Source organism: Nicotiana sylvestris, chromosome 4 (genome assembly GCF_000393655.2).
Source record: "Nicotiana sylvestris chromosome 4, ASM39365v2, whole genome shotgun sequence".
Classification (NCBI taxonomy): domain Eukaryota; kingdom Viridiplantae; phylum Streptophyta; class Magnoliopsida; order Solanales; family Solanaceae; genus Nicotiana; species Nicotiana sylvestris.
The window spans coordinates 18,050,235-18,075,316 of NC_091060.1; positions in this window are offsets into that span (position 1 = coordinate 18,050,235).

Below are 25,082 nucleotides of genomic sequence, written 5' to 3' on the forward strand. Positions count from 1 at the left end.
TTGTCAATCAGGATGTGTATCTTTGGTAAAGGGAAGTCATCTTTCAGACTGGCCCGATTGAGATCCCGATAGTCGACACAGACTCGAACCTTCCCGTCTTTCTTTGGTACTGGCACGATGTTGGCTAACCATGTCGGATATTCTACTACCTTGAGAACCTTAGCTTTGACCTTCTTGGTGACTTCTTCCTTGATTTTCAGACTCATATCAGGCTTGAATTTTTTGATCTTTTACTTTACCGGCGGACATGTTGGATCGGTTGGCAATTTGTGAGCCACAATAGACGTACTTAGACCAGTCATGTTATTATATGACCAGGCGAATATGTCCTCATATTCTCTTAGAAATTCTGTGTATCCCTTCTTTTATGATGGTGATAAGTGGATGCTGATTCATGTTTCTTTAACGTTTTTGCATCTCCCAGGTTGACAATCTCAGTCTCGTCCAGGTTAGACTTAGGTCTGTTCTCAAAATTCTCAACCTCCTTAACAATTTCTTCTGGTATGTCATCTTCCTCTGAATCTATGTCCGTTTGTTGCATTATCTCGTTGCATGTCACAGTCATTGGTTCATCAAGATAAGTAATAGTAATACTGTGTAAGTAAAGTAATGAGAGAAAAATAATAATGAGTGTTGATTCAAAAAAAAGTCAAAATACTTTAATAAATTGCATAATCGTTTTGAACACTGGAGATCTTATTACAGGAATTGAAAACATACGAGAAGTAAAAATCTTTTAGTAAATAAGACAATGCTTGTTTTAGCCTTGCTACCCCGAGGCTCGTCGGGCTCTGGTCATCCTGATGGTCCAGTTATTGAGGCATGCCCCTCTGCTTACAGCCTGTATGGAAGGGCCTTCCTCCCCCTTCTCCTCGAGAACAACACAACAGTCCATGTCATTGTCTTCTAGGAACAAGTTCTTCACTGCTGCTAGTGCTTCCTCTTCTTCTGACCCATAGATAACATCGGTCGGTTGGAAACTCTGCTCTAAATGTGGTATTGGCTGCTCTAGTGGATAGTAAGGACCGCGCTATGGTGGCGACCAGTTGTTGAATTCTTCCCAAGTGTACTCGTATCCCAGACCGAAAGTGGTGCCGTGTTTCTTGAGTTTTATGGGCTTAGCGATTCCTTGGAGATTCTTTCCGAGTCCTTTGCCAGGTTCGTACCCACTCCAATTCAGTATACTCTCGATCTTGTTATCCTACCATTTGTCTTTGTCAATAGTATTTACCCGTTCGATGTGATGGTAAGTCTCTCCACCTAGCTTCCTTCTTCCCTCGATTGACGGAATGGTCTGGCAACTGTATATAGGGTTGCTACCATTACCGTGAATGATCACCTCCTGGTGATTTCATTCAAATTTTACCACCTAATGCAGTGTTGATGCTACGGTCCCAGCAACATGAATCCATGGTCGTCCCAGCAGCAGATTGTAAGATGTTGGCACGTCTATCACTTGGAAATTAACATCGAACCAAGTTGGCCCCATTTGTAAACACAGACTAATTTCCCCAATAGTGGACCTGTAGGAACCATCGAAGGCTTTCACATTTATGGCTCCATCCTTTATCTCATGCAGTCCCTTGCCCAACTTCTTGAGTGTTACTAGCGGACAAATGTTAAGACTAGAACCCCCGTCGATCAAGATCTTGGTGATAAAGTAGTCCTCGCATTGCATAGTGATATGCAGTGCCTTGTTGTGACCCAACCCTTCAGATGGAAACTCATCCTCATGAAAAGTAATTTTATGACTTTCCAATACTTGTCCTACCATGTTGGCCATTTCCCTACCAGTAATGTTGCTTGGCACGCACGCCTCACTCATCACCCTCAACATAGCGTTCTTGTGTGCCTCAGATTTTGTAGCAAAGCAAGGGTAGAAATTTGTGCCAGTATTTTGTTCAACTGGTTGATGACCGAGTATTCCTTGGCATGTATCTTTCTCCAAATATCGTCTGGACCTGTCTCAATGATGGGTGACCAGTTAGAGGCCTGCTTGATTGACTCAGTTAGGTGTTCCGGGGTATAGACCCTACCAATTCACATAATACCTTGTGCAGCAACAGTTTCCTCGAACCTAACCTTGCCTTTCCTCCTTGCCTCGGCTGTATAATCCCATGGTATAGCCTTTGTATGGAATGGTGTCATGGTCGACATCGCCACTGGGATCGGCATGGGTATCTTTACTCCGAACGGAGCGTGTACCTTGGCCGGTAAAACTGCAACTTCGAATGGTGTAGGTGCATTTGCTGGAGACACGAATTCGACCTCAATTGGCGCTGGTGTCTTTGCAGATAGCGTTCTTTCAAACTCAAGTAGCACAGACATATTTACCTTAGTGTCCCAGAGGGCTGCATCTGGACTACAATCGGATTAAGAGTAACTATTGGCTTCTTTGGGTCATCACCCTCTACGATCAACCCGATTGATCTCTCGGGATCCCAATCATCCTCTATTTCAATCATGTGAACACCTCCACTCTTGTGGTTTGGCAGAGGATTATTACAGACATTCGAAGCGGGTTCATTTGCCACAATAATGTTGTTGTCAATCAAAGCCTGGATCTTATCCTTCAAAGAACGACATTCGTCGATGGTGTGTCCTTTCATGCCGGAATGGAATGCACAGGATTTGTTTGGGTTAACCCACTAACTCAGGGGTTGCAGCAGGGATGGGGGTAACATAACCAACAACTTGGAGTGTTTCATACAACTGGTCAATAGGTTTAGAAATGGCTATGTATTGTTTAGGAGGTCCGTGGTCAAAATTTGGTCGAGGTCTAGGGAATTTTTGGCGTGCGGGAGGTGATTGGTAGTAGGATGGTTGAGTATTGTAGGCTTGGTAAACATGTGCGGGTTGAGAATATCTGGGTGAAGTAGGCTGATATGTGGGAGGTGATTGATAAGTGGGTGGTGGAGTTTGGTAGGAGGGTGAGGGTTCTTGGTAGTTCGGAGTAGGCTGATATGTGAGTGGAGGAGTTTGGTAAAATTGGTATTTGACAAGAGATTTGGTTCTCTGTGTAACCATTACTCCTACGTCCCTTTTCTTGGACACACCACCAGACTGTAAGGCCTTATTGGTAGCTTGCAAGGCCTCGAAGTTTGTAACCATACCGTTTTTTGATGCCTTCTTCGATCCTTTCACCCAGCTTGATAATGTCAGAAAATTTATGGCTCTCAAACAACATTATGCTTTCATAATACTGCGGGTCCTGAGCCCGGACAAAGAACTTATTCATATGTTCCTCCTCTAAGGTAGGTCTGACCTTAGCAGCTTCGGACCTCCAGCGAGTAGCATACTCACGAAATGTTTCTGTGGGCTTCTTCTTTAGATTTTGAATGTAGAACACATCCAGCGCATTCTCCGTGTTGAACCTGAACCTGTCCATAAAGTCAGACGACATGCCTACCCAGCTCGACCATTTCTTTGGATCTTGGCTAATATACCAGAAAAAAGCATCTCCTTTCAAGCTCCTCATGAAAAGTTTCATGCAGATTCTCTCGTCTTTCCCTACTCCAACCAGCTTGTCACAGTACGTTCTCAAATGGACCCTTAGATCGCCTGTACCATAAAAAATTTCGAACTTCGGAGGTTTGTACCCCTCGGGCAGTTCGACATCGGGCTGTATGCAAAGATCTTCATAGTTCAGCCCCTCAATCCCCTTGCTTCCTTCAACGCCTTGAATCCGACTAGTCAATTTCTTAAGTTCCTTAGCTAGGTTCCTGATGAGTGAGTCTTTATCATCAAACTCGGGTGTGTTTGAGATAGGTTGGGTCGAATGTGGCATAGGCTTCACATAGATAAGGGTGTTATGATGGGTGTGGAAGTGGTCATTTGTGGAGTTTTGGGGTTCTGGGATGAGTAGTGGGGTGTTGTTTGAGGTGTGGTAGTTGTTGCAGTGGTGGTGAGGAAAACAATGGTTTTGTTGCTTTGGGATATTCTGTGGAGGTGTAGGGTTCTGAGCGTTTGGGAAATTGATATCTGGAGTGGTGATGGAAAATGACAAATTTGCCAGATTCCGGACCTGATCAAGTTCTTCTTGAAATTTCAGCAGCTTTTGTTCAAGTTGGGATGCATTTTCCTTAGGGACCAGAGTACCATGACCATCAGTGACCTCTATCTGTTTAGTTGAGTTTTCCTTTCTGGCGTTGTTCAAATCTTCCATCTTCCCTTTGTTCTTGTCTTTTACAGGACTAAGAGGAGGAGTGGGTGGAGGCCCCCTGGATCTCGTGGAATAAGATGATGTTGCCAGAGTGCACGAACTAACCTTCGGGGAGGGGAATAATAAAAACAAAGACAAAAATAAAAACAAAAGGTAACCAAGTTAGTGAGGATTATAATAAGGGTTGCAATATTTAAACACATAATGCAAGAATGTAAATCGTGTCCTAATTTGGGGACCTCTTTGTGCCTGAGGTGGGACTAGCAACAAATTAATTTGAAGAACTTAGAATGCTAAATGACTCATTTTATTGATAAAAAGTAGATGAACCCCAAATTGATAGGAAATGAAAATCACTAATGGCCATTGGCTTTATTACATTTGATAAAGCGAAAAGATAAACTCCTATCTATTTGGTCCCAGAAGGACCTTCCTCAGGTTGAATTCTCTCGTTGATCAAATCCTCCAGTTCGCGTAGGTTCACCAGTAAAAATGCCTTTGCCAGGTGTTCTCCTTCGTTTCCCTCGGCGTTCTGGAAGTCGGTGACTCTCTTCTTCCCTTCCAATTCCAGCAGACTGTACTCCAGATATTCCAACTTTTCGCTAGCTTTGGCGGCCCTCTCTTTCCACTCGTTGATTTGGTCATTTGATAGAAGACTCCTCCACCAGTCTAGCAAGAATGGGGGCGTGCTAATCATACCAAAACTGGGGACCTCGTGCCTCATTTTCTGCAAAACAAAAGGGTAAGGCCCTTACCCCCACCAGACTCGACTATTTAATATCAACAATTAGCATAAAGCATTTAGTTCTCCAAATAAATGCACAAAACGTGGTGGTATTCGTTTAGGTTCAGGGAAACCCGGTGGATTTTGGACAAGGCTATCTTAAAGGATCATTATGTGGACAACATAACTGACCCGACTAGGTTTGACCATGATGCATGCACAATTTAAACAGAGTAAGGTTTCTATGGGGTTTTAGACTGGTACCCTTGAGCGGACAACTCAAGGGGGAAAGGCACGGAACCGTCGACTACACCGTTGATTGACTGATTTTACCACAAATATGCCTTTTCCGAATTTAGGGGGTAATAATATAGGAAGAACGCAACCTCTCATTATAGGCGTTGCTATGGTATTTGTTTGGGAACGAGTGAAATATAATGTTGAGCATGATTATGCAATAGTTAAAAGCATGTTGGCACGTATTTGCACGTTAAAAAAGCGATAAATACATCAGTTTCATAATTTAAAGTAGTAATAAAGGAAAGAAACAAAGAAGATAAGTCAGTTTTGCAGTTAAAAAGGAAATTGAATGCTTAAAGGAATTAAACAAGTAATTTCACATAAGGGAGGGTACAAATTCACAATAACAATCTGAAGTGGTAAAAGCCTAAAATCCCCAGCAGAGTCGCCATGCTGTCGCCCCCCCTTTTTCTCGCGAAATCGAGTTTATGACATTTGAAAGGACAACTCGTTCCTTTTGGGAGCTGGGTTTCTGCATTTGAAGAGTCGCTACCTAATGATTAAGGTGCATTAGGACACCAATAAAGATTCAATTCTAAGTTTTTTAGGTAACCAAAGATTAGGTAAGGGCTTAAAATTATCCCAAGGGGAAGGTGTTAGGCACCCCTCAGGATCCACTAGTGTGGTTCCCGGCCAGACAGTTATTGTGAATTTGGGGTGCAATTAACATATAAGCATATAAGGATCATATAAGAGGGGATTTCAATGCACAATAGTTTGAAAGTAAACAAAGTTTGAAAGAGCAATTAAAAGAGTTGATTTTAAATAAGGAGTTACAATGCTTAAAAAAAAGAAGGGGAAAATAAAGAAAGGGGGTCCTAGGTTTATAAAAAATATGGATTACATCAATGAAATACCCGGTAATCACTCCTCAAAAAGGGGTTACACGTGGCATTAGTGCACCGATCATCATATCCATATCTACCCTTCCCACCCCGTTAAGGTATAAAACGTGGATTTGTCTCGATTACTATTGCATGTTATTACCCGTCCCATTCGAATCAATCTCGGAGGCACTTAGGACTACTATTCCTAAAGGGAGGGGATATTAGGCTGATTGGTTTCAAAGGATAAAAATCTAAGGCGACATACAAAATCAGATAATATGGCATATAAAGGGGAAGCATGTAAACAGACAAAAGGCTCATGTATACCTCCTCAAAACAAAAGCACATAACTAGCATGACTTGCACATACTTTTAGGTCTGATTTAAAGCACATAAAGACGAGGGAAGTTAATTGTTGAGGCAGATTAGTTTATTACATAACTTAGATAAGAAGTTCGAATTGGGCCTGCCTGCTGGTTGTAACAATTAACAAAGGTGGATTCAATTTTACAGTTATTACTCTAAATCTTGCCTAAGTGTTTAGACGGGTCCTATAGGCATGATATCTACTTAATTCAGAAGGTGGTGAAACAGTGACAACTCAAAACGTACTGCTTGAAATCCTATAGGCACACTTGCTAAACCTTGTTGAAACTAAGGGAACTATTAAACAGAGGTTCAGAATAGACGAATTTAAATTAGACTAGTTCCAAATTCTGTAGATGATGGTATCTACTATTACTGACTCTAATCCTCACGGGCATGATATCTGACATTGATTGTGAATGGAACGACTCAAATTTATTTAAGAACTCCTATAGGCATGATTTCTATGTGTTACTGATTTTCACATGCTACTGGGTTATAACCAATTGGGCCCTAAAACATAATATCTAAATGGCGACAAATGTGTAGAATTTTAGACAATCCCTATAGGCAGGTTATCTAGATGTGATGTTGAACAAGTAAGTCCTATAGACATGGTTTCTAAATGTAATGTGAATATGCAGAATTGGAGCAGTCCTATAGGCATGTTTTCTAAATGCGATTTGAACAAGTAGAGAATGCAATTCTATAGGCATGTTTTCTACCCTTGAGCATACATAATTTCCCAACCCTTTTTTCACTAGCCAGCCCCTAATGTTCATTACAAATTATTACAAACCAGGAATAATAAATTATATCAGAAAAAGTACAAAGAAAAGTTACAACCAGAGGAAGCCTGATTCTTGACTTCCTTTCTGAGTTATGAGATAAACCAACTCAAAATACCATTGATCCAAAGCCTTTCTCAACCTTGAGTGTGTCAGAGTTCCCTAAGGGCCTCAATAGGACCCCGGGCAGTGCTCACACCCAAGTTTCATACAAGAATAGGACAAGTGCAGTGTGGAAATGCCAGCCCTCATGTGTCCAAGTTCAGAGGGAGCTCATGGGTCCCAAGGCAAGGCTCACATGAGGGGGGGGGGCAGAACTTAAGTCTAAGAAGAGAGTGAAAAGTGCAGAAACTGAGTTCTAAGAACTGAGGGAATAAAAGAGAGGGAAAGGGTGAGGGGAGTCAGCCATTAAAACTTCAAAGAATTGATAACTTCACACAAAGGGGCAAGGGATTGGGAATCCATTGCAAGGTGGCCTATATACTTAGGAATGGGTTAATTTTGGGCATGCACAACAATAGGGAGTGCTGTCATGCTTGTAAATCAACCAGAACACACAACATATAAGGGTAACATGGAGGTTATGATCCTAAGAGGATCAAGTTTGGGTCATGCTCAGTAATATTCAATGTTGTCATGCCCCAAACTAACCATAAGTATTAATCACATCGGGGTAGGGATTTGGGATTCATAATACGTTGATTCAAAATAGGAGAAAGGAAATTACAGCATGCTAAATAATGGTACTGAATTAAATACAAGTAGTAGGCAGACAATAATGCAAAATCAGTAAGTAAGCATGTCGTTGGTGGTGCTGAAAAACTTAATGAGAACATACCAATCAAAGAAGCAAAGTGCAGTAAAGAAAAGTAGCAGGACTTCGAAATATAGCCTTGGCTTTCAGCCGGCTAAACAGGCAGTAGTACAAGTAGTGGTAAAGCAAGAGAGAGAGTGTTAGTGTGAGTTGAGAACTAAAAGTGTTCGTGTTTTTGAAAGAGAAGAAGTAACGAGTATTTATAGTTTTTTTAAAACGAGTAAGAAAGAGGTAATAAGCTACAAACATGGAAAAAGTCATGATTCAGAATCAATTATACAAGTGATTGTCCTTAATTAAAGGGTCACTTGCTTAACGGGCAGTGACAGGTTCGAAATAAGGAAAGCAACCAATTAAAAAGCAGGCTGAAAGTTGCCATAAAAGAAGTAGTAAAATAACAAGTAAGCAAATCGAGTCTAGGTACAGAGATACTCTAATTTTGGAAATCAGTAAGGCAAAACACTAAAGAAATCAATTAACCTTAATAGGCGAGTGAAATCAGAATCTCACAAAGGAAAAGTTTAAACTTAGTCACGAGTTTGAAAATTAGTAAAGAAGGAGACTCAACATATAAATAGGGTGCATAAACATTATACATGCGAGGCCTGTTGGCAAGAAGAAATAGCACACAACAGTAGCACAAAGATTCAGTAGATAGCAACATTCGAAGCATGATAGTCCAGTAGGTCAATGTCACGCCCCGAACCTGGGGGCGAGACTGACACCCAGTGCCTCACCTATCCTTGTGTACTAACTTGCAACTAAGGGACTCTGAATATATGATGTCATCCTTTGTCCATGGGCCACATTGCAAAATAACTGCTAATCCTGACTAAATGTCAATATATAATTGGGCTGACAAGGCCATCATAACTATTACAAACCAACCAAATATACATACAAGACCTGCAAGCCCAACATATTGCACTAAATGACAGGATATGTCTACAAGCCTCTACTGATAGATATACTGTGATTGGAACAACTACCCAACCTACTCATAACATATATATATACACACATAAGGCTCTAGACCCGAAAACTCTGAAAGGCTTGGAGCTTACCGATCAAGCTTAACTCGGGCAATACCTATTGTGGAGGCCTACCCGTCTATCTATCTGACATGCACGCATGAAATGAAGCGCCCCCAAAAAAGGGACATCAGTAAGAAATAATGTACTGAATATGTAAGGAAATATACTGAAAGCTGAAACTGAACTGATAATATAATAACTGCAAGTAGCTGGAAGTCAAAGATAATCTGAAGATATGCTTACCTGCTGATACTGACTCAACTCTCTTAATATAGTAAGTAAAATAGCTGTATATATATATATATATATATATATATATATATATATATATATATATATATATATATATATATATATATATATATATATATAACTGCTCTGCCGTAGTACGCTCGCTCATAAGCGCTCGACCATACTAGGCTCTGTAACTCGGCCATGCTGGGCTCACTCATACGCTTTCAGCCATAGTAGGCTCGGTATATAACTTACCATATGATCAGAGGTTGCCCAATAGGGGCCTGCCCATCGATTATAGCTCGATGGTAATGAAAATACTTTTAATACTGTATATTTGTAACTTCTCTGCTCTCTTGACTGAAAGAAGGAAATACTCAACTGAATATAAAATTCCGATAAGGAGAATATTATAACTTACAACACTAGAAAAATATATGCAATTTGCAAAACTAGCAAAATATATGTAAATTCCGGGATATGAATGTAATGACGAGATCATGCCAAATGAACGAAGAGCTTAGTCTTAACATACCTGGAGTAGGGAAAACTCCGTATAATATTCTCGGAAAAGGTTGCACCGAACTCTTTTAGAACCATACAATTTTACGTTGCTATGGTTCTAGCAATTCTCGTTCGAATTGTTTGGATGCAAGAATTTTTATTGAGATCTTTCTGGATCGAGCTTGAACTCTAGAACCATTTGGCTCCCGATGCTAGCTCTTACTATTTTCAATGATCACATGTGAAAATGCGCCGCAGTATAATGATGTTGTAGTAGTCATTGGGACAGTCAGTTGCCAGATTCTAAGGAGATAGCACAAGAAACAAACTAAAACTGGAAAGTCTACAAAGTAATTCGACAGCTATATAAGGTTAACCCCTTTTTCGATGTAGAAATGTCAACAATGGGGCTATGAAATAATTTATGGTTTTAAGCTATCTTGAATATGAATATGTGTTTTGGAAGAAACAAAATTTTGTAAAGTTATGAGCTTAAGCTTTCATAAGGCCTTACACTTACACGTAAGTGGCCTTATGATTTTTAATGGACACTAATCCTACTATGACTAAGAGTCATATGCCATTTTAACGATTTGCTGCCACGTCTCTTTTTCACAATCTAATAATTAACTAGGTAATGTCTTGTTACACGATAATTAATCAATTACCCGCATAATTAAAAATTATCTCAAATTACTTAAAATACTACTTATTTTTATACACTTTATATAACTTACTATCATGGTCATGTGGTACCTTACATGGTACTAGTTCATAATTATCGGGTATTATCGCTTAACTCGTATTTTATCCCAAATTGTTCGCTTTCAACGAAACTCATTTTTTAATTTGTGTACTCCTTTATCCTTCATAACACTTATTTATCGCTTGTATAAATAGCATAAGTACGTTAATGTCAAGATGATCTCACCTCCGAGTCTACGTTGGTTAACTGAAAACGAAATTTTAACGTACAAAAACGCGAGATGTAACATTCTTCCCCCTTTGGAACATTCGCCCTCGAATGTTGACTGGTGCTCTTATCATTTTCATAGCCTATGTCTTCCGAATACTTTATTACTCTCTTTGCCATCTGGGCAATTGTTCTATGATTAAATCCAAAGGCCAGGGCATTCCTTCCTTTAGGCCTCTTTCTCACACCACGACTTGTGATCGAATTCCTTCCAATTTCGTAACTGTTGCTACCTTCTATCATGCAGCCTCTACGATACTGACCTTGTAAGTGTGCCTATGCGACTCTTCCTCCAGCTGTTAGCCAATCTATAAGCCTTACTTTGTAAACATATACACAGCTTAATAGGATGCCTCTCTGGGCATCTATAGGTGTACTGAAGTTCTTCGCTCGGTACTTTGTAACTTTTATCCATCCATTGTCGATTTACCTCAATGTTGATCTACAATCTTTCATTAATAACTTGAAACTTCTTACGTAATAGCTACTAGGGCTTATGTTGCATCGAGGAATATTTGAGGCGATTTCCACAATCGTATTTCATAGTGTCTCAATGTGATTCACCTTATGAGGGTATCCTAATTTCGTGCCGCCAGCAAAATCTTTTCTCCTTATCTTCTTCTATTTTCTCTTTTTTTTTTCAAATCATTATTCAAACGAAGGCCCAACCGTCACCTTTTTTTTGTCACAATTATACCCTCATTTTATTACTAGGTCAGCATTTCATTCTTTCTAAATGCTATTAATCTTAGATTCCTTTGAGTTCATTTAGGCTATACCGAACTTTCAATAACTTAGAGAAACCATTATATCTCTTGTTTTCATGGACTTAATCCAGAGGACTTATCCATTCTCGTCACTTTTTCACTTGCCTTTCCTCATCCTTACTCATGTTTCCTTGAAATTTTGTCGCTCTACCACACTTTAGCTTGCGACCTATACATATTCATATATAAACTTTCCTTCAACTTGCTTGCATCATAGGTTTCCTTATGTCATTCTTGAACATTAAGTGAGACATCACATCATCTCTAACTCATCTTTACTATCTTAATTTGCCTCCTCGATACCTAGAAACCGTATGCTATGAGATATACCACTGACGATACCGCTATTATTCCTGGATATTGAATCCCTGCGCTTCTAACCTTCTATCCGAAGTATGGACTATTCACAACCTTCTACATTTAAGTATCGCGTACGTTGTTCACCTTTACCTTACTTACCTTAAAATCTTGCATCACATCTTGTATCCCTTTCATGACCTTCCTCTCACATAGGTATAATTCACATAAAAAACTTGAAGCTTTATTATAATACTTGCACTTCTAGTGTTTACATAATCTGGTGAGAGCTTCATGCTGACTTCTTATGAGGCTGGTGCTCTTTATTTGTATTCATCGTAGAGCCATTATAAAATATGGCTATTGTACTATTTCTCGTATACCTCTTCTATTTAAGAGTGATCCTGAGGTCTATAATTCTCTTGGTCTGCTCCTATTTTGCTCAGTCGATGTAACTCTTTAGTTTCCTCTTCTTTCTGATCAGCCTTTATGTAGGCTTAAGCTATCTTTCGATCTATGGCTCATCATATTAGTTATTACTTTAGCCATTCATTCTTTCTTTTATCGTATACCAGAATCTTCTACAGTTGTATATGCTGCAGGTATAGAACTCCAAACTCTTAAGTGCATTCATAGTGTCACTAACTCGGGATCATTGATCGAATAATTCCTTTCGTTCCTTCTTAGCTTTCTTTAAATGTAAGTTATTACTTTTCCTGGTCTTTCTGCCCCTTGTTGCGTCCATACATAGCTTATCTTAGTGCCCACACTTTCCAGAGTTTCCATACAACTCATATGATCTCGAATATTACTTTTAATTCTTACTTCTCGTTCATTAGCCACGATAGGTGCCACTTTCCTTTGGAATGCTTACAATGTTGCTGTGAGATTGTTGTTACACGACCATTTCCTCTTTATGTCGTTGTGCTTAGGTTGAATCCTTATTTCTTATCTCCTCAACTAGTCTTTCGTTGTAGTACTTAGGGAGAACCCTTGACTCTCATAAAGCTATGAGCTTATTACGGACCTTTTTGATGTCCTTACTTGCCTATAATCATCCGTAGTTGCTTATTTCCATGCCCTTGTGCTTGTATGGTTGCTTCTGAACTGATATTTTGACTGCTTTCCTAATGGCACTTTCTTTTATCCCCGTAACACTCATACGGTACCTTTAACTACCCCGACTCTTGTTTGAATATATATCAAGTATTATAATGATATTCTTCGAGGCTCAATTCTCCATGTTGGGTTCTACTATGTTTATCTTACACGATCTTATGACTCGTCTGTAACCTCCTGTTTAGCCATAATTGAGATCTTCCTGACCAATTACTAACTACTCGTTGGCCCATTCTCATATCAATATTCTTCGTAATCTTTATTGGGTTATTTACTTTGTTTTAACTTACGTCTCGCACTGACTCCTTATTTATTAATAACAACTCATGCAGGAACCTTTACTTCCTCTCCTTGACGTCGTGCTTGTACAATATTCTTGAATCGTAACGTATCTGTAAGATTTGGATAAGTGCCATCTCATTTCTCTTTCATTTATCACATTCTTCCTTTACCATTCCATAGTCACTAGAACCACTTAGTTCTGACTTAATGCCACATTACTCCATATTCCCTTCTTTAGGGGTGTACTAAAAGCTAAAGCCACGAGGATCTACCTATAGATGTTTTACCTCTTCATCTTTGGCATCGTTTCTCAACATCAATGATCCTTACTCGCCTTGCGGCAATTCTTCTGTACCAAGGATGACAAATTCCCTTTCTTGCGAGGTGACACTTAGTGTAACTTGCACATACAGTCTTTTAAGCTTAACTTTGCTCACATTGCTTTCTCTAGGGAAGCTTCTCCCTGAATGACTATTCTCCAAATTCATCATGAATCTTCTCCTTGGTCCATTCTATTATTGCCGGAACGAAATCTGAAATTCCCATGATGCCGAGTACTTTCCAATCATTCAGTCTCTAATTCATATTTAGTTTATCTTATTTACCAGTCCATACTGATTTCTGTTACTCTGGGGATTAACACTCCCCTCTAGTAGTCACGTTGGAGTTACGAACTTATTTCTCGAAATGAGGATATAACCTTATGGCCTATACTCTTTCATTGTCTTAAGGCCCATCACCTTTCGTCTCTTCCTTCATTTGACTATAGGTTCTGTAACACTCTACCGTTTTCATCCATGTATCACACCTTATTCATAATGTTTCCTGTGAGCACGTGATTTTTGTCTTGCGCGACAATCGCTCCAAAAGAAAAAAAAAATAATAACAAATAGGTCATGCTGTACAAATTCGGATTTTTATATGGCACTTTGTTAATTATTTATGATTTTTGCCCATTTTTATTAAAACAAAATACAAAATGTATGTGTCATGCGTAATTCGAACCGTAGTCCGATTGTTAAATAGGAAATCACAAAAAAATGCGCATTTCTTTTGTCCTGATTTGTTGCCTTGTTTAATTTTACCTACTTTTAACATTTTATACGCATGAAATAAATATGTTAAGTGTTTAATTAAGGGTGTCTAGTTTTATTTAATTAGGTTGTGTATTTAGGAAATTAGAAATAAAGAAAAAAGGGGGAAAATTTGTTTTAAATGAATTTGGGCTACAAACATTTAAAATCTGAAGACCAAATGAATGGCCCAATCCACCAGTCCGAACAACCCACCCCCAGGCCGCAAAAACGACGTAGTTTGACACCAAAACTACGTCGTTTCAATACCAATCCATCTCAACCATTCAAACCAAACTGATCCAACGGCCAAGATCCCACACCCCATACCCACTAATAGACTTGACCCGTTTCCACCCGGACCAACCCAAACCCTTTACCCTTGAAACGACACCGTTTCCTTCGAGCTGAAGGATCCTGGCCCTTCATCGCATCTCATCCAACGGCCAGGATCCACCCACCCACTAACTATATAAGTCTGTAACCTTACCCTGCCCCCTATCCAATACCCCAGCTCCCGTCTTCACCTTCTTCCCCATCAAACCCTAGAGCCGCCCCTGTATCCTTCACCATGAAAACCGGAGGCATAAACGCCGGTGACCTTCACCTTAACACCCTAGAATCCCCTTGCCATCCGGAACACGGATCTGTTAACCACGTAGTTCGAATCCCTTCCCACCTTCTCGAATCTTCATTTGAAGATTCGAGTCGGAACCCGATTTACACCAACCGACCTCAACTTCACACCAGACAGTCCCCGGACCCCCTCGTGACCAAACCATGCTTGGTTTGGTCCGAATCTGACCAGGGAAGCACGAATCCCGGATCTAACTTTTGAAACTTTAAAGGTCCTCGTCGATGGTAGGTGTCTTGTTCAAACCAAAAGATTAAGGTGAGAAACACTTCGATTAAAGTCCGTTCAGCTTTAAGAAAAGTCTGTTCGAATCCAAGTTGAGATTTTTGATTTTTCGGGTTTTAAGGTGAGTTTGCTTTCTTTTCTTTATTTGTTTTGGTTCATCTGATTTAAAGGTCTGTTCATGTTTTGTTTGTGTCCCTGAATTTTATCGACTGCGCCCTGTCCACTCTACCTGAACCTCTGTTGTTTGATTGAGTCTTTCTATTTGTTCTGATAATGTGTATGTAAGTGTTGTGCAATTAGCTGATTTTCAAATTTGAACTAACTGATTGATTCCTCGAATACCACTTTGTTTAGTCAGTATAATTCAAATCATGTGTCGATACTGTTAAATGTCTGATTTTTGGCTACGATTGTGCATGTTATGATTAATATAGTCGAGTCGACATGTGTCGTCAATTAGTTTCAGCTGCCTGAACAATAACAAATCGATTTACTTTTGATAAGCATGGTTTGAATCACTTAGGAACTGAGTTTAGTGCTTATAATTAGTAATTTGAATCAGAAATGTAAAAAATCAATGTTCCGTTTAGTCACAGTTCTGAAATTGGAGAGCATGTGCACTTATGCACAACATGTGCATTCTTTGTGAACAGCCTGAGCCTTGCCTAAAGGCTTTTTGAATTAAATAGTTTGACAGCATGTGCTGCCAGACTACATCCTGCTGCCCACACCTTACTTTAGTTTCAGAAATAATAAACATTACTAAAGGTAAGTCTGCCAAGGGAATATCATGGGGTTTTGTCTAATATTAAATAGCTAAGTGGAACTGAAAAGGGGCAGCACATGGGAGGGTATTTTGATGGTCTAAACAGGCTGTTAAAGGGATGACTTTAGGCTTATAAAAGGGGGGGACTTCCATCAGTTCTAAAAAAAAAAAAAAATTTGAAGGAGGGAGATTGATAATACACAGAGAGAGATGCGCTTAGAGGGAACATCTGAGAGTTTAAATTCTGAGAAACAGAAACTGGAAAAGAATTCTTTTTCGATAGCCCAAATAGATTTCAAGACTGAAAATTGACATTGGATTTTTGAAAGGAAAAAGATAGTGAGAGGGATAAAAATACAGAAAATCAGAAACTGGTTTTCTTCCTGCTTTCATTCGATTCTCAGTCTGCTCAACCTGTTCATTCAGTTCTGTTTTCTGTCAAAGTATCAGCTAAGTGTGTTAGTTTGGTTTGCATTGGTTGATCCTCTTGGAATTGGATTGCCTGGATTTCTGTTTCTAGACTACTGGTCATTGCTGTCATTCTGCCATTTTGCCTCTTGCACTGGGTTTTTGTTCAATTTGCCCTACTGCTGTTTGTTGCTGCTATTCTGTTTCCTGTTGCTGCTGCTATTCTGTCCTGCTGCTACTGTTAATTCTGTTTCTTGCTGCTGCTGATTTCCCCATCTTCTTCCTCTTCTCCTTTGCATTTTCAGTATTTCCAGGTACACATCTCAAGTCTCACATTGGTGTAGCTATTTGTAACATTGAAAAGCATGAATAGAAAGAGTTGAAGGATTTACAATCACCTGTTATTTACTGACTGCCTCTCCATAAATGTTGTTAAGTTGTGTAAATTTTAGTTTATAGCTAATAGAGAATACATTGGTAAGTTTGTACTTAAGTAAAGTTTATGTTAATCTGAAACTGCGGTATTTGATTCGTTTAGTTAGCATACAGGATGTAAATACGATCCATGGAATGTGACACTATTTATACAATTGTTAAACTTAAACTCATTCTTTTAGCATGCTTAAATAGGTAAGGGCAAATGACTGTTAAATCTAGCCAAATGTAATACAGTTTCGAATCATCCAGTTTTGACTCCTTTAGGTAGTTTATAAGACTAGTTTTGAACATCACCAGTAACACCTTTTAATAAGGAACTCTATTAATCCTGTTTAAGCAATTTGATTTAGATTCAACTTAAGGATGTTGTCGGATTAAGTATTGCATTTCATCAATCTCATATGTAATTTCTTTGTTTAACTGAACCATTTTCGTAAGGCATGACGTCTTTTCACTTTATAAGTAACTAATCAGAAATTGATAGGAGTCCGGTTTAGGCCAAAGCATATACTTCGATTAGCATACATCTTTCTTTTCTTCTATTTCTGGAAACAGAATAATAGAAATGTAGTCACTTTAGGATATCCTCTTCTAAAATAATGAGACGAGCCTCGCTAAATAAAAAAAATGCAAATTGCGAGGCCCTCAACAACTAATCATAATATTTAGAATTCAGGCTAGGCCGTTTAGTGAATCTCATGGCCTTCTCAAAAAATAATAACGCGTTAGACTCTTTAGGCACGGCTTAATTAAATCATATTCTTAAATTCGGGTGCACATTGATGTGACCCAAATCCAAATCTCAACGAAGTCGAAATGTGTTAACAACTACGGGTGCATTGATTGTGACGTGGTTCGAGATGCATTTTCACGACGTTGCAATTCTATAAAAATAAATGACAATAATAAAAGCGGTTTAAACTTAATAAAAGCACATAAGTCACAACATGTATTTAAATCAGATATTTAGCCATTATAACAATTTAAGCGACCATGCTAGAACCACGGGATTCGAGGGTGCCTAACACCTTCCCTCGGGTCAACAGAATTCCTTACTTAGAATTTCTGGTTCGCAGACTTCATTTGGAAAAGTCAAAAATTTCCTCGATTTGGGATTCAAGATAAACCGGTGACTTGGGACACCAAAAACCAAACCTTTCCCAAGTGGCGACTCTGAATTAAATAAATAATCCCATTTCGAATATTGTCACTTAAATTGGAAAAACTCCACCCGCGCATCTTACCCCTCGGGGCGGGCGCGCAAAAAGGAGGTATGACAGCTCTGGCGACTCTGCTGGGGATTTAACCCAGAACCACTGGTTCAGGGTTCAAGAATTCGAGCTTAGAATAATTGTTATATTTGGCTTTATTATCTGATCTTTATTACATGTTCTTGCATAACGTGCTAAATGTTGTCTTTTACCGCTTTGATATTGTCTGAACTGTATATAAAACTGTGCCGAAACCTTTCTCTTCTTACCTCCGGGGAGAAGCTCGCTGGTCGAGACTCCCTATTCTGTTAGTGTCAATACCTGAAATAAGAAAGAGGTCGGACAAGTTACAAAGCCGGACGATCTCGCGGGTCCCCGGTACGTAGCCCCCTCCTCGATTCGAGTTGTCTGCTCGGGTACACAGTCTAGAACAAATACCCAGGTTATGAACCTAGAATAACTTGACTTCATGCCGGATCCCTAGTAGGAACGCTTATTTGCATCATGTTGCATTTGACTTAGGGGACTCAACACAGGGGTTGGGTCCGTCTAGGACAGACAACCTGAAATGAAAAGACCATCATGCTGCATTCCTATCTGTGTTTTGCATTTATTTGTTTCGGTTCCGCATGTCGACCGGTTCCTAAAAAAAAGGGAAAATAGCAGCGTAGGAGAGATAATTACTTATTTTGGAAAACCAATGTCCAAGTAGTGTCAAAACCTCGCCGGAATTTTTCTAAAAAAAAATGAAAACAAAATTTGTCTTCTTAGTGTGAGTTATTAAAAAAAAATATAATATAATTTTTTTTATCACTTTCAAAATCAAAAAAAAGAGAAGGTATTTATTTTAAAAAAAAAATAAAAATAAAAACGGAAAATTCATAATTCAAAAAATGTGGTTTCTTTCGTAGTACCCCTTTTATGAATTCAGACTAATAGTCCAAATTTTTCCTAAAAAAAAATATATTAAATATTTTCCTTAGTCTTTATCTCTTTTCAAAAATAATAAAAGTACGTATTCTTGATTTCTAGGTTTATTCGATTTTCCCTATTTACGGTATGCCCGAACTACGCCGGTTTGATTCTCACCGGATGTGAGATACGTAGGCAACCCTCGTCGGGTTCAACCCCCATTTTTTGCTAAAATAGCCAAAATCAATCAATAAATAAAAAATGCGTTTCAAACTTTTAAAAAAAAGAGTCGTAAATAAATCGGGTGACGCTGTTTTGTCATAAATAGCCGAATGTTCCCGAAAGGGACGCCGGAAGGCTGACTTTGCATAAATAGCCACCTTTGGGTCTTGTTTAGCATTTTTATCCAGTAGACCCACACAGCCTTAAAATCTTCGTCCCCGAAGTTGTTTAAAGGCCGTGTTCAAAACTTGATCCCCTCTGTAAAATATTTTGAGTCAGTTCGTTTTGTTAAAATCACCTTAATAAATGTGCAGGATGAGCACGATGCAAAATGAACATTTTTCAATAATGACCAAAATCCCTGTCAAGTTACGGCTATGGTGGAATGATCTAGGTGTTGAAGGACAAAATGAGGTTAAGAAATATCTGAAAGGTCTTGTGGGTTTATTGGAAATCCAGCCTCGGGGAGATATCATAAGAGCTTTGGTTACCTATTGGGACCCAGCGCACAATGTTTTCCATTTCTCTGATTTTGAACTCACCCCGACTTTGGAAGAAATGGTCGGATACATTGGGAATACTGAACTTCCCTTGAGGGAAAAATACTTGGTCGCCCCAAGAGTCGTCACGGTACATCGGTTCCTAGATTCATTGAAAATACCTAGAACAGTCCACAACCCGGATCTGGCAGCCGGATTTTGTACTCCATGCTTCATATATGATAGGTACGGTCATGAGGGGGATTCAATAATCCAATCAACAAACTGTGCAGCAAAGGAGTTCGTCAGAAGTGGGACAAGCACAGACGGGTAGCGTTCATGATGATGTTCCTGGGCCTTCAGGTATTTCCGAGGAAAGACGGAAACATTGATTTGAAGATATCCGGGGTCGTCAGCACTTTACTTACGCAAAGTGACAGTACTCTCGCGCCTATGGTGGTATCTGACATCTTTCGAGCTCTTACAGCTTGTAAAGCTGGGGGAGATTTCTTCGAAGGTTGTAACTTGCTCCTACAGATATGGATGACCGAGCACCTCTGCCATCATTCCGAGATTTTGAGCCATGGTTCCCCGGAAAAGACCTGCATAGAAGAATCTTACACGAGAACCAAAGAGATCAGTTTGCCCAAAGGAGTCCTGGCATGGACCTCGTTCTTTCAAGCTCTTACTGCCAGCCAAATACAATGGATGCTAGGATGGTTGCCTGTTGATGAGATCCTATATATGTCGGCAGCTAAAACTCATTTCTTACTGATGGGGCTTAAGAGCATTCAACCTTACGCACCCTGCCGAGTTTTGAGACAGATCGGAAGATGCCAGACAGTACCTCATGAGGAAGATTTTAGCACTCAAGCAGTTGAGATAAGTCCTAACGGACAATTCCCAGAAGCGAAGATTCGCCAAATCTGGAGTGAGTGTCAATATTTGAAATCAGATACTTGCGGGATCGAGCCAAAGGAGAGACGGCGCCAGGTTACCTTGCATGGTATAGAAGGGAACTTGAGCATGAAAGGCCGGCTAAGAGACCCCACATCCGGAATTTCACCGAATCATCGCAAAGGCAGTGGGATTGGTTAGCAAAGGAAAGAGGCTATTGCGCCGAAATCAGCAGGTTAAAGCAACAAGTAGAAGGCTTGAAATATGAGCACAACGTGCAAGCTGCTACCAATCTGGGAGAGCGGAACAGGTTAATTCAGGAAAACGAAATGCTCAGAGCCCAGATCAAACAGATAAGGGTGGATGCAGATAAACAGCCAAGGCGTCGATCAGACGAGCAGCTGATAAAAAGGTTAAAAAGTGAAATCAGGGAATGGCAAGATGGTTTGGAGAAATCTGAAAACGTCATAGCGGAGCTCAGGGCACAGTGGGATACGAGAACAGATAAGCATCGCCGATACCTGAATCAATTGGAAGGCGACCACGAGAAAACTGTTGCTAAAATGAAGAGAGAGATGGCTACATTTGAGATCAAAGCAGTTAATCAGGCCAAGGATTTCCAAATGGAGAGCAGATACTGGTACGACTCAATAGCCTAGATGAAATTGGAAGTACGGCGACTGAAGCATCAGCATATACATGATGTTCAAGTATTCAAGATATGTAGCGATCAGATAAAACGCCTACTCGTAGAGAAAAAGCAAACCAGAGATAGGATCAAGGCCATTGCCCATGCCATCACCAGACGATGTCTACGATATGAGAACATGTCCAGTGTTACCATCCTCTCAGCAGTAATGGGTTATGTCAAGCAGACTATGCATGAGCTGGAGCAACTTGAGAGGGATCTCACACCTAGGACCGCGGTGAGGCCGAACGATGCCCCGCGGACACCAATTTTCAAAACCATAATGCATTCATAGGTCAAATCTGTATCTTAGCATCTTCTGCTTGTTTTTCCCATCAGGTTGATTTTTAGTCTATTTTGAATCTAGGTTTATTTTCAAAGTTCGCTTTTTCTTTTGCAAAATGTAGTTTGTAATAGAACATTTTCAACAATAAAGAGGTTGTTTCTTTTACGATCATTTGTGTTATTTCGAACTACGTAATGATCTGATTCACGTAGATATCGTGATACGTAGGCAATCCTCATCGGATCTGGTCGCATCTCTTTTACTGCAAAATAGAAAAAAAAACATAAAAGAAAAACAAAAAAAAAGAAAAAAGAAAAGAAAAAGAAAAGAAAAAAAAAACTAATAAGAGGAAAAATGCCGGAATGACGCATGCTCTCGTAGCAAACATATAGTAATCCACTTAACTGTATAGGTGCATCATGCCCAACGTGAGATTAACTATCTGTTATTTGCTGCACATTAACCATGTGTTTGTCGATGAGTATCCAGGGTTTTTGAAAAGACGGTTGGTTTAGTGAAAGTCTGGCCTCGCACTCATACTTCACGAGGTCAAGGAGAAGTGTTCAACTACCTGTTGTTAGGACCAGAAGCAGTACTCACACCTACTTCACCAGGTCAAAAGGAAGTGTGGAAATGTCTTCAGAAATTCCATTGCAAACAATCCCTGTTTCCGAGGAAAGCTCGATCTCAGCCGTCCTCACACCTGAGTCCGCAACTGCGGAGGAAAATAGAATCCTACGGCTCCGCATGTTGGAAATGCTGGACGATTGGAACAATGGGAAAGAGCCGCCAAGTGTCGTCCCCGGATTCCCTGAATTATTCTCCAGGTCAAGTGGGACGTCTAATGTCCCCATAAATTATCCTGCTACCCCATTCGGGTACCCAGCCACCTCAGCCTTCTCTGCTGGATCGCCTTCTGAGCCTCATCCCCGAATGTCACCCACTGATGCAAGCATGAACATCTTTACTGCATCGCCTTGCCCGATTACGGCACAGCCTACCACGTATAAGCCAAACTTTGACTCATCCTCTTTTACATTCCAAGCACCATCGTTCTCAATGGAACCAACTAGGTTCGCTACCAGCACTAATCCTCTACCGCCTCAGTGCGAGCTTGCACCCGGGCAAGATCAGAACCCCAGAATTGCAGAACAAAATGAGATTGCCAAGAGAATGAGAAGCCTTGAACAAAGTTTGAAGAATATGCAAGGATTGAGCGGACAGAAGAGCGTCTCTTACGCCGACCTGTGCATGTTCCCTCACGTGCACCTGCCAACGGGTTTCAAGACCCCGAAGTTCGAGAAATACGATGGGCACGGTGACCCCATTGCACATCTTAAGAAATACTGCAACCAATTGCGGGGAGCCGGTGGAAAAGAAGAACTGCTAATGGCATATTTTGGGGAAAGTCTAGTAGGGATAGCTTCGGAATGGTATATGGATCAGGAAATGTCCCGATGGCATATATGGGATGATCTCGCCAGAGATTTTGTAAAACAATTCCAGTATAACATCGACATTGCGCCAGACCGAAACTCTCTGTCGAATTTGAAGAAGAAACCTTCGGAAAGCTTCAGAGAATATGCTATTAAGTGGCGTGAACAGGCGTCGAGAGTGAAGCCTCCCATGGATGAAGTGGAAATGGTCACTACCTTTCTCCAGGCTCAAGAGTCTGACTATTTCCAAAACATGATGTCAGCCATGGGTAAGCCATTCGCGGAAGCAATCAAGATTGGAGAGATGGTGGAAAATGGCTTGAAAACATGTAGGATTCTGAGTCAAGCAGCCATAAGGGCAACCTCCCAGGCCGTCCAAAGCGGGTCCAGAGGAACGACAAGGGGGAAGAAGAAGGAAGAAACGACTATGGCAGCCTCGGAAGCAAGGGAGTATCGTCATCCCAGGCCCCATTTTCCGGAAAGAGCCCCACAACACTACTTCCCCCACTCAAATTTGGCATATGCTCATCAACCCTATATGGTCATGAATGCCCAACCTTATATCCATCCGCCGCAACAAGCCAACCGAGGCCCAGCTCCACCTCCCAGAAATCAGCCTCCTTACCACAACCACTATAACCCACAACCCCCGCAGAATAACTTCCGCCCTCAGGAGCCACCCAGAAGGCGGACTTTCACGCCCATCGGTGAGCCATACTCAACTTTGTTCCCAAAGCTGGTCCAGTTGGGTTTCTTGCAACCAATCCCTCAAACAAGGCAAAACCCGACGTCACCTTCTTACAAAGCTGGAGTCAGATGCGCCTATCATTCAGGAGCCGAAGGACATGACACAAATGACTGCTGGTCGTTGAAAAGAGTGGTCGAAAACTTGATAGAGCAAGGGAAAATAGTGCTAAGGGACGAGGAGATCCCGAATGTAACTAACAATCCATTACCTACTCACAATAATGGGCCGTTGATCGGGATGATTTGTGAAGACAAAGAGTTTGACCCTGCTCTGAAAGCCATAATTGCCATTGTCGACACGGGGAAGAGGCCCGAAATGGACCAGAAACCAGAAAAGGGGGAAGAGGTCAAAGCTATAAAGAAAGTGCCTGAAAAGAAGGTAGAGAAGAAAGTGGTACCGGTAAAGGATGAAGTTCTTTACATACCACGAGGTCAAGCTAAGAAGACGCAGAACTTCGGAATCAAAAAGACAAAACCTATGTACGTACCGAAAGGGGCCTATGTGGTCCGGGGGACGATTCAACCACCTCGGCTGAATGAGCCAGTGGTTATCGGACGCGTGCCACAAAAGCCAATGACCAACCCGTCCACAGTGCCGTGGAATTATCAAAAGACTTTGGTAATGTACAAAGGTAAAGAGGTCATGGGAGAACTTCCAGAAAATACTTTCATTGGAAGGTATTCAAATACCCAAGAACTGAACAACGCCACACAAAGGCGCTTCCCGCCAAAGAAGCCCGTGAGTGTTGAAGAAGCGGAAGTGTTCTTCCAACAAATGAAAATGCCGGATTACGAGGTGATAGATCAGCTGCGCAAGTACCCTGAGCAAGTATCCATGCTGTCATTATTGATGAGGTCGACCGAACATCAAAAGATCCTACTGAAAACCCTGAATGAAGCATATATACCAGTTGAAACCTCGGTGGAACAACTAGAGCGGATGACAGAAAGATTCTTCGCCGTTAACCAAATCTCTTTCAGCAAGAATGATTTACCCCCGGAAGGAGCAGCACACAACAAGGCTTTGCATTTAACAGTTAAATGCGAGGACTACTATGTCAAGCGGGTAATGTTGGATGGGGGATCAGGTGTTGACATTTGCCCGCTCTCCACGCTACAAAGAATGGAAATTGGGACCGGAAGAATCCGACCCAACAATGTCTGCGTAAGAGCTTTCGACGGCATCAAGAGAGATACCATGGGAGAAATAGACCTGTTGTTGGTCATAGGACCAGTCGAATTTCAAGTAACCTTCCAGGTGATCGACATGGATACATCCTACAATTTCCTCCTTGGCAGACCTTGGATCCATGCGGCAGGAGCCGTGCCTTCCACTCTTCACCAGATGGTGAAGTTCGAGTACGAAGACCGAGAGATCGTGGTCCATGGGGAAGATGAGCATGCCATTTATCGGGACCCATCCATCCCGTATCTTGAACCGAGAGAAGGGAGCGAACATACAGTCTATC